The 9,905-nt window shown below is 41.8% G+C and overlaps 1 protein-coding gene across 3 annotated transcripts in view; it reads left to right on the top strand.

The window, feature by feature from the left end:
- Window positions 1-8,787, top strand: part of LOC126078064 (class I histocompatibility antigen, Gogo-B*0101 alpha chain-like) — a 49,653-nt gene extending 40,866 nt beyond the window's left edge. For 2 of the 3 annotated variants that reach the window (XM_049888162.1, XM_049888144.1), the window contains one exon: window positions 8,489-8,787. The gene's annotated coding sequence lies outside the window, so the exon portion shown is untranslated. Of the gene's footprint in view, window positions 1-639; window positions 958-8,488 lie in introns of those variants that run through there. The other variant, XM_049888133.1, reaches the window with a different exon arrangement.
- Window positions 8,788-9,905: the final 1,118 nt, after the last annotated feature.

The raw sequence follows: 9,905 nt of genomic DNA, 5'->3' as shown, positions 1-9,905 counted from the left end.
TCCTGAAGCCAACTCTTCAGACATGGATTGAACTGGACAATGGGTTGGAGAGGGATGCTGGTGAGGAGTGAGCTTCTTGGATCAGGTGGACACTTCAGACTGTATTGGCATCTTCTGCCTGGAGGGGAGATGAGAGGGTGGAAGGTGTTAGAAGCTGGCGAAAAGGACATGAAAAGAGAGAGTGGAGGGAGAGAGCAGGCTGTCTCATTAGGGGGAGAGTAATTGGGAGTGTGTAGCAAGGTGTATATGGGTTTTTGTGTGAGAGACTGACTTGATTTGTAAACTTTCACTTAAAGCACAATAAACATTATTAAAAAAAAAATCCCTTTCATTTGCAAGACCCTTTACAGTTAATTCCCAGTATACAGAGATGTGTTCATGAGTTGGGCCCAGGTTCTGGCCTCTGCTCTGTTGTCCTAGAGCTCTCCAGGGTGTTCAAACCTCATTGGTTCAACAGTTTTGTTGTAGTTTCAGTGCCAAAATTCAACAATGCATGAATGTGTATGTGGGGCTTGGGAGAAGCCTATACACACATATCAAACTATAAAAGCTACCTGATTTTGTTAATATTGCATGTAGATTATAAATCTACACAAACCAGATTCAGGTAATTCCTTGACTCTGAACTAACACTACCAGCTTCTTTTACCTGCTGAGGTCCACAAGGGAATTGTGCACACTGGCTGTAAGTTTTTCTGATACATACAATAATGAAAAAACACTAAGTTCCATCCCCAGCTTTTCAGTCCAGAACTGATAATGCACTACAGGCAGGGTATTCTTTCCATAGTCTTCATTCACAGGGTGACATGCTGTGGGGTCTACTTGGGTTTAAATTTGTATCAGCATCCATATGCAAAATAGTCCCAAAAGTTCAAAGACCATGTGACTTTAGAAGTGACTCTAAAAAATAAAATGGCTTTCTCTTGGAAGACATATCTACCCAGTTATAAGAATTATATGAAGCCTTATCAAGAACATTTAGTACCTTGAGAATTTCACCTCTATTGAAAAGAAAAGAAAAGAAAAAATAGAATATAAAACAAATAGCCCCCAAAGGAAGAAGCGGCCCTGGAAAAAATGTAATTTAAAATATCTTAAAAACCAATGTGACTATAGTTCAAAAGATAGTTAAAAGAGATACATTTTCATAAGACTATCTAGGATTAGGTTCATATTGTATACCAGTATTTCAGGTTTTCACTAGTTACTAAATGTCAATTTATAAATAACATGTTCATTTTTTGTTCCTTTTATCAAGAAGGAAAAATTCTAGTTTCAATAGTATCCAGTGGGAGGAGGGTGGGAGTGTTTTTAATAAAACTGGATGTGTAGAAATTTTAGTTTGGTGCTGGCAGGCTTTTTTTGGCTAATGTGCTTCAGTTTGCTATGAAGAAGTAAACAACTTGGGACTAATACACAGAGGCCATTTTTGGCTCACTTATATAATAACGCTGTCTCTCCTCCAGAATAGCAGCTTTATGAGGACAGGACTAAGGATTTTGATTGTTCACACCCGTATTTCCATTGCCTTCAATAGCGCCTGGATGTTGCTTAAAAAAAAATTTGTTGAGTGAAGAATGAATGAATAAATGAATTTAACTGCAGACTGATACACTCACAGACACAGACTCACACATACAGAATACACATTGAAAACCCTATGGAGCAATTCTCTTCTGCTCATGTGGGGTCGCTATAAGTCAGAATCGGCCTGACAGCAACTAACAACAGCAATATAGTGCTTTGTGCCAGACACTTTGCTAAGTGCTTTACATGCGTGTCCTCATCTAACCCTTCCAAGTACCCGAGGTGTGTACTATTATTTTCCCCATTTAACAAACGAATAACCCCAGCTAATAACCCCAGCCTTTCCATGATCTTATTTCATGCTTCCCACTCTCTGACCACCAACTTTCCTACTCATCCTCTTCCAGGATGGCCATAACTCTGGAAACATTAAAATTACTATTTTATCATGTATTGCAGTGTAATATAAGCAAACCATTTGTTGTGCGTTTGCCTGTGTTCCAGGCTTGGTGTTCATCGATTCCAACAATCCTTTGACCCTACTGGGATTTCCAATCGAATGATCCTGCCATCTTTTCACTTCCCCTAACCCCTTCACTGTCCTCTCTTCCCTCATTCTGAGACAGATAGGGTTAACTGTGCTTGCGGAACAAAAGAGCGGTTAAAAAATTACCATCTAGAGGTTGGGTGAACAGGAACCACACCCTGTAAACATGAGATAAGGCTGAAACAACCTCTGAATTACTATCTCTTTCTTAGTGTTTTTCTAGTCCCTTACACCTGTACAGGCTCCCATGTGCCTGCGCAGAAGAACAAAGTGTGACTGCTGTTTAACCTTCCTTAGCCCTCCAAAGATGGTGATGTAGTGCCAAAAATCAGTGCGCTTGGGCTATATCCCATAATAAGTGGTGTCAAGGGCTGCTGAGAGGACTCCATCTTGAATATCAGCAGGTTCCATCTTGGATTCCAGATGTGTGCGCAACCTAATTAACATGCACCGCCATTCTGAGAAATATCCATCCCTTGAAAGAAGCCCACTAAATATTCATTACTCTGTTGTCTGCACCAAACCCATATAAGCCCTAGCCTTGCTTCCTTTTTTGAGTCAGTCTTTTGGAGAGGCTTAGATCCCCGCTGACTCCTTTTGCTTGACTCAAGCAAAATAAAACTCGCTGAAGATAAAGTTTGTCTTTCGCGTGTATTCTTACTCAAGAAAAGACAAGGACACTTTGTGTCAGATTGATAATTGGTAACAATTCCACCACCACCATCATCACCAGTTGCCATTGAGCTGATTCATGGCACCTCCATGTGTGTCAGAGTAGGACTGTGCTCCACAGGGTTTTCAGTGGCTGGTTTTTCAGAAGATCTCCAGGTCTTTCTTCCAAAGAGTCTCTGAATGAACTTGAACCTTCAACTTTTCTGTCAGCAGCTGAGTGCTTAACTGTTTGCACCACCCAGGGACTCCCTTCTCTTCATTACTCATCTTAAATTCTATGGTAAATCATTTCAGCCTCTCCCCTCCTCTCTCCTTCTTTTTCATACTTGCATGGCAAAACTACACAGCTGGTGAATTCTACCTCTGCCAACTCTGCCCTGCCCTCATGCAGCTAGATGAGGCTGGACAAAAACAGCCACACTGACCACTCTCATTTTAAGTCTATGATCCAGACCTCAGGGATGCCCATACCATTGCCCAGCAGCCATCCTGTGCTTGCAGAGTTTGCTTAGTCTCCTCCCATCCTAGGTGACTACTACATACATTCTCTCTCTACTCAGACACCAACCCCTCCTTCCCCATTCTTATTTTGGTGAATGACCTTGCTTCCTACTTTACTGAGAAGACTGAACACATCAGAAGACAATGTTTACAGATTCCCACCACCACCTTCTGATGTCCTTGCATCTGAACTGTGAGATGGGCATCCACTCTGTCATCACTGGTCAGCTGTCCTTGCTCCCAGCAGAGCCCGTCTGTCATGGATTGAATGATGTCCCCCCCCCCCCAAAATGTGTGCATCAATTGGGCTGGGCCATGATTCATGGTATTGTGTGATTTTTCTATATGTTGTAAATCCTACCTCTATGATAATGAGGGAAAATGGGTGGTTACTGAAGCAGGACTCAACCTACAGGATTAGATTGTGTCTTGAGGCAATCTCTTGAGATATAAGAGATAGAAGCAAGAAGAGAGACAGAAGGAACTGCATACCACCAAGAAAGAAGAAGAGAGACAGGGGAACTTCATACCACCAAGAAAGCAGCACCAGGAGCAGAGTGCATCTTTTGGACCTGGGGACCCTGTGCCTGAAAAGCTCCTCAACCAGGGGAAGACTGATAAGAAGGCCGACAGAGAGAGAAAGCTTTTTCCTGGAGCTGACAGCCCGAATTTGGACTTTGAGCCTACTATACTGTGAAGAAATAAAGTTCTCTTTCTTAAAGCCATCCATTTGTGGTATTTCTGTTATAGCAGCACTAGATAATGAAGACACCTTCCCTCTGCTGGTGCCCTAGACCTCATCCCTCCTTATCTACTTAGAGGTGTCTTTCCAGCAACTCTTCCCCTTCTGTGCCCTTTATCATCAGTTTTTGCTCTTAACTGCATTACTGTGGTGGCTATGAGAATGCTCATCACATGCCCCCAGTCAGAGGGAGAAAAATTGACTGGTGGACCCAGGTATTGCCTCTGAAATCTGAAATCTTTGTCATGTTTGCTCTGAGACCATGTGCAGTGTGATGAATTGCATTTATAAGGCATTTCTAGCCGTGGTCTTATAACTTCCACAAAATGGTTTGGTGGGACTCTGCAAATAGTATTCATGGAACCCTTGTGAGGATTTAATAGTCTGCAAATAAGGTGCTTGGAACCCTAATGGAGGGGAGTGGTCAGTTTTGCCATCCTGCTAGGCTTTAAAAGACCAATCCCACAGAGGCGTGGGGTAGGGAACGTCACTACTATCAAGAAGCACCAGGAATGGAGCATGTCCTTAGGATCTGGGGTCCCTGTGCTGAGAACCTCCCAGGTACAGGAAGCAAAGAAATCTGTAACATTGGAGATGGTACAAGAAGTTGAGAAGCATGACAGAGTCTAGAGGCAGAGAAATGGAGGTGGAAGAACCAGGAGACCAGCTCCAGAGGGCTGTGGTGGGCCTCCTGGCCCATGGAGTGCCAGGGAATAAGAGAGCTGAGCGCATTTGGGCAGGAGGTTCGCTGGCAGAGTGCGGTGCCTCTGGGCACTTATTGGCTGAGCTAAAGAGCTGTAGCACATGCCCTAGCAGGGCAGAGGCCAGGCCTAACCAGGGCCTGCTGTAGAAGCCAAGAAGGAGCTGTACTGCTCAAAAAACTATATCATGAGTTGTTCCTGTTACCTCCAACTTGATCCTGAATTGCACCCTGTTACTTCCCTAATAAACTCCATAATGGTGAGTATGGTATGTGAGTTCTGTGTGGCCGTTGCAAGGAATTATTGAGCCCAGCAGAGAAGTAGAGAGTGCAGTGAAAGGGATGGTTGGTGTTAGAACTGATAAAAAGTTTGGATAATAAGCATCAGTTTTGGGCTGATGCTGATCTTGATTATTCTCTCTCCTCACCCTGAAGTTAGAGGAGGTCTGAAGCTGCCTCTTTATAGTCCAAGCTCCTCATGGGTGCCTTCCATCCAATGACTGAGAACAGCAGGGAAACTAAGGCAGAACCATTCCTCCTTGAATGGCTGACTTAGGCTCAAGGGCTTCCTGACACCCTTACTGCACTTACCGTAGGCTCCACCACATCTAAGAGCATTCCAGCCACACTTCCTTCCTTCTTTCCCTCCGTGGGCTCTGACTTGCATCTATCTGATGGCTCTCTCAGCCTTTTCTTTCTCCCTTCCCATTTTCTCACAGATGTCTCCACTAATAAAATCCTTGCACACTTAATACTGTATTGGTGTCTGCTTCTCACAGGACCCTACATAACACAAGTGGTATCAGGAGTTGTCCCAGAAAACAGGGAAAAAATGGGGATTTGAGACTGGCTGCCCTGTTTCAAAGGAGGCTTTGTGGTGCAGTGGTTAAACTCTTGCCGCTAACTAAAAGCTTGGGGGCTTGAACCCATTAGCCACTCAATGAGAGAAAGATGTGGCAGTCGGCTTCTGAAAGGATTTACAGCCTTGGAAACCCTATGAAGTAGTTCTACTCTGTCCTATAGGTTCGCTATGAGTTGGAGTAGACTCTAAGGTGATGAGTTTTTTGTCATTCTCCTACAGGCTAAGACAATGTTGTCCTGGTGGTAGGTGGGGCGTGTATAGCCCACAGCACAAGATGGAAACTCAAATGCTAAGGATTTCACTCGTGGGGACCTGAGAGAATTGCTCCATCTCCTTTGTTTCCTTGCACTTTGAAATATACTAGTTATTTCCGATTTCTCTCCTATTTGTTTTATTTTTTTTGTCTTTTCTCCTTCCTTCCCTTCTCTCTTCCCTCTCTCCCTCCCTTCCACCCTTTTTCCTTTCTTCCTTTTGATTATGAGGGAATCCAAACACTAAATAATACTATGTGGTTATGCTAAAAGAAAACTTTCTTTAAAAGTATAATGCCAAGATGGATGGAATAAAAAGAAAGGAGAGAAAGTTACTAATAGAGTCTAAAAAGGAAATGCCCATGATTCTGCAGCCAAGGCAGTGGTTTTCAACTTTCAATCCCTCTCCTCCAGTTGAGTGTTTTATTTTCAGAACAAACACGCTGGAAACACTACTTCTGATGGGTTCCTGGTAAAAGTCCAAACTGGTATAACTACTTTGGAACTCAAATCAGCTTTATCTAGTGTGTTTAAGAGAGCAGTGGTGGTTCAGGGGTAGGGTTCTCACCTTCTATGCTGGAGACCTGGATTGGATTCCTGGTCAATACACCTCATGTGCAACCACCTCTCATCTGTCAGCGGAGGCTTGCGTATTGCTATGATGGTGAACAGGTTTCAGCAGAGCTTCCAGACCAAGATGGCCTAGAAAGAAGGGCCTGGCAGCCTACTTCTGAAAATCAGCTAGTGAAAACCCTATGGATCACAACAGTTTGATCTCATTGTGCTTGGGGTGGCCACAAGTCAGGGGCCCACTAGACAGCAGCTAAGAACAACTATATGGTTAAAGCGTATATGCCATATAATCCAACAATCCTTTTCCTGGTCATATATTCTGGGGAATTTCATACGTATTTGCCTCAAGAGACATGTACACTAATGTTCATGACAAAGCTAGTATAAACTCAAATATACATCAACAGAAAAATAGCAATACTGTGCCATATTCATAAAATGTAAAACTCCACAGCAGTCAATATGAGTGACTTGCAGCCTCACACATCAAGGACGACTCTCCTTCAAATAACAGTGTTGACCAAACAAGGCAAATCCCAGAAGAATGCATACAGTTAGAGTCTACTGTTCATGAAGTTTAAAAACAGGCAAATCTGAATAATACTAGGCTGGGGGATAAACATATTTACTGTAAAAATCTTTAGAGAAATGCAAGAGAATAATAAACACAAGACTCACGATAGAGGGGAATGGAGCTGGGGAGGGGCCAATGGTAGCTTCCTCAATTCTACTTTTTACCCCAGACATGAGTGCCAAGGCATTTACTTGATCACAACTCCTTAAACCAGCATTTTTCAAACTGCAGCCTGTGAACCATTCCTGGTTAGCGCTGATAGAAAAGAAAACAGCAAAATTCATTGCAAGGATCTTTAGCAAGAACTACTGACATTGGAATAAAGCTACAGTCAATTGTTAGGAGCTATGTCAGTGTGAGGGCAGGGACGCCGTGAAAAAGCTAGAAATAGGTCATTTGATCTTTTGCTCACTGTAAAAAAGCTAGAAATAGGTCATTTGATCTTTTGCTCACCGTGAAAAAGCTAGAAATAGGTCATTTGATCTTTCGCTCACTGGCGTCTCTGTTGATCTTCTGGTGATGTTCAATCTGATGTGCAGGGCAATTCTGTTTCACAAAGGATTTGATGTGTTGCTTACATTTCACTTCACATACAACTAGACTAAATACATTTCCAGAACTGAAAAGGCACATAAATTAACTGGAAAATTATGGAGGAATAACCAGTGATAGAATAGTAAATACGAATGGAAAATACAGTAGAACTGCTTTAAATTTCTTTTAGAAACACATAATGAGTGCTTTTTAGAACCTCTTTGATGTCCAAATCACTTCTACCAAATTTCATTGAAAAACACATTGAAGGATGTTAAATTAATTATGGGTGCCAAACTGAGTAGCCAGTGTGTTGAAAAACTTTGTTTTCAGATTGGAGGTAACTGTTTCTGCCAACTGCACCACATCAAAATTGTTGTCATGATACTAAGCTAACTATATAGACTGAAGTATAAGCTTCACATTTTTTCTAGTTGAAAATCAACCTCATTAGGAAAATATTTCTGAAGACGATACTTAAGTATGAAAATTGCCATTCTTGTTAATATTTTTGATAATATTAACAAACTAAATTTGAAATTTCTAAGGAAAAAGAGTTATTATCCTAAAGGCGTTATTCTTATGGCATCCAAGTCCTGGAACTATTTGATCTAGTTACTATATGTTCTTAACATTGTTGCAACATATTAAAGAGAACGTTATTAATAAAGGCATTGACAAAAACCATTAGAGATATTTATCTCCCTTCTCTGTCTTAAACTTTTAATTATTACTTTCCAAAAGAGAAGTTTGAAGCAGTAAAGAAGAATAATGGGATGAAAGATGCATTGATTTACAAAATCCTGGAACAATATTTAATTTTGGTTTTAACATTTACATGAATTCTTTGATGCTCCTCCCTACAAGAGTTGGCACTTAATTCCTTCCTATTATGTGTGGGCTGGACTTACTGACTCATTCCTAACTGATGGAGTAAGACTGTTGTGACAGTGACTCTGAGTCTAGGACGTACGTTGCAGCTTCCATATTGGTCTCTCTCAGATCACTTGCCCTGGGCGAAGCAGCCCAATGGAAAGAACCACGTGGCTAGGAACTGAAGCCTTCTGGGACCAGCCAGTGAGGACCTGAGGCCTCTCCTGACAACCATATGAGTGAGCCACGTCAGATGTGGATCCATCAGCCCCAGTCAAACCTTCAGATAATGCAGGCTTGACTGCAACCTTGTGAGAGGCCCTGAGCCACAAACATGCAGGTAAACCTCTCCTGATTGCTGACTCTCTGAAACTGGGAGATAATAAAGGTTTATTGTTTTTAGCTGCTAAGTTCTGGGTAAGTTGTTGTGCACCAGGAGGTAACTAATACATGTCCAAAGAGGGTAGTAAATTATTGTACTTTAAGTTTGATTAGCTCTAAATTAACTATAAGATAGTAAATGTATGATTATTTGATTTTTAGATTTCTAAAAGAGTTTCATCACAAGTGGACAGAATGTACTTTATTACCGTTCACAACAGCCTATATTTTGAAGTTTGATTTCCAACTGTGACCCAGTGAAACACAAAAGGAAGAGCCAGGCTATGGTAGGCAGATTCTAAGATGGCCCCCATAACCATCCCCTGGTTTTTGCATTTTCCATTATTCAATCAAACACTAATGTAGGTGCTGCTGCAAAAGGATTTTGTAGATGTAATTAAGGCCCAAATAGTTGGCTTTCAGACAGGGGGACCTGACCTGACTGGATGGGCCTGACCTAATCAAGTGATCCTGTAAATGGAATATCCTCTCCTCAAACAAAGAGATTCAAAGTTCTCCTTTGTAGGTTTGAAAATGTAGGGAGATACATGGCAAGGAATGCTGGTGGCTAACAGCCAGCAAGGAAACTGGGGCCTCCACCCTACAATAGCAAAATCAGTTCTGCCAACAAACTCCTTATGAGCTTGGAGTTGGACCCTGTGCTCCACACGAGAACACTGCATTGTGAGACCCTGAGCAGAGAAACCACCCATATCATGCCCGGACGTCTGACCTACAGAACCATGAGCAAATAAATCAGTGTTGTTTTAAACCACTAAGATGATGATTATTTGTTAGAAAATTAATACACAGGCTCAACTGTGAAACAGATAAGCACATAGGACTTTCTCCACTGGAATGAATTTATGAGGTATCATGTATACTAAACCTAGCTGCATGAAATGAAATGTTTCCTAATTTCTCTTTTTGTAGTTTTCATTTGGTGATTTTTACGGCATGCAACTAAACTTTAACACAACAATATTTGTCATTCAGTCATTCAACACAAATTAATTTAGTTCCTACCATGTGCCAGGCAGGGCTCTATAGGCTGGGGAGACAGTTTAACAAAACAGCCCAAACTCCCTGTGCTTGTGGATCTTACCTTCTAGATTGTTTACATGAGGGACACAGGAGCCATTGGAACATTTCAAGTGAAGAAGTG

This window comes from Elephas maximus, chromosome 1 (assembly GCF_024166365.1).
Source record: "Elephas maximus indicus isolate mEleMax1 chromosome 1, mEleMax1 primary haplotype, whole genome shotgun sequence".
NCBI lineage: Eukaryota > Metazoa > Chordata > Mammalia > Proboscidea > Elephantidae > Elephas > Elephas maximus.
Note: the sequence above shows the minus strand (reverse complement) of the source record. Positions and strands in the feature narration are given on the sequence as shown.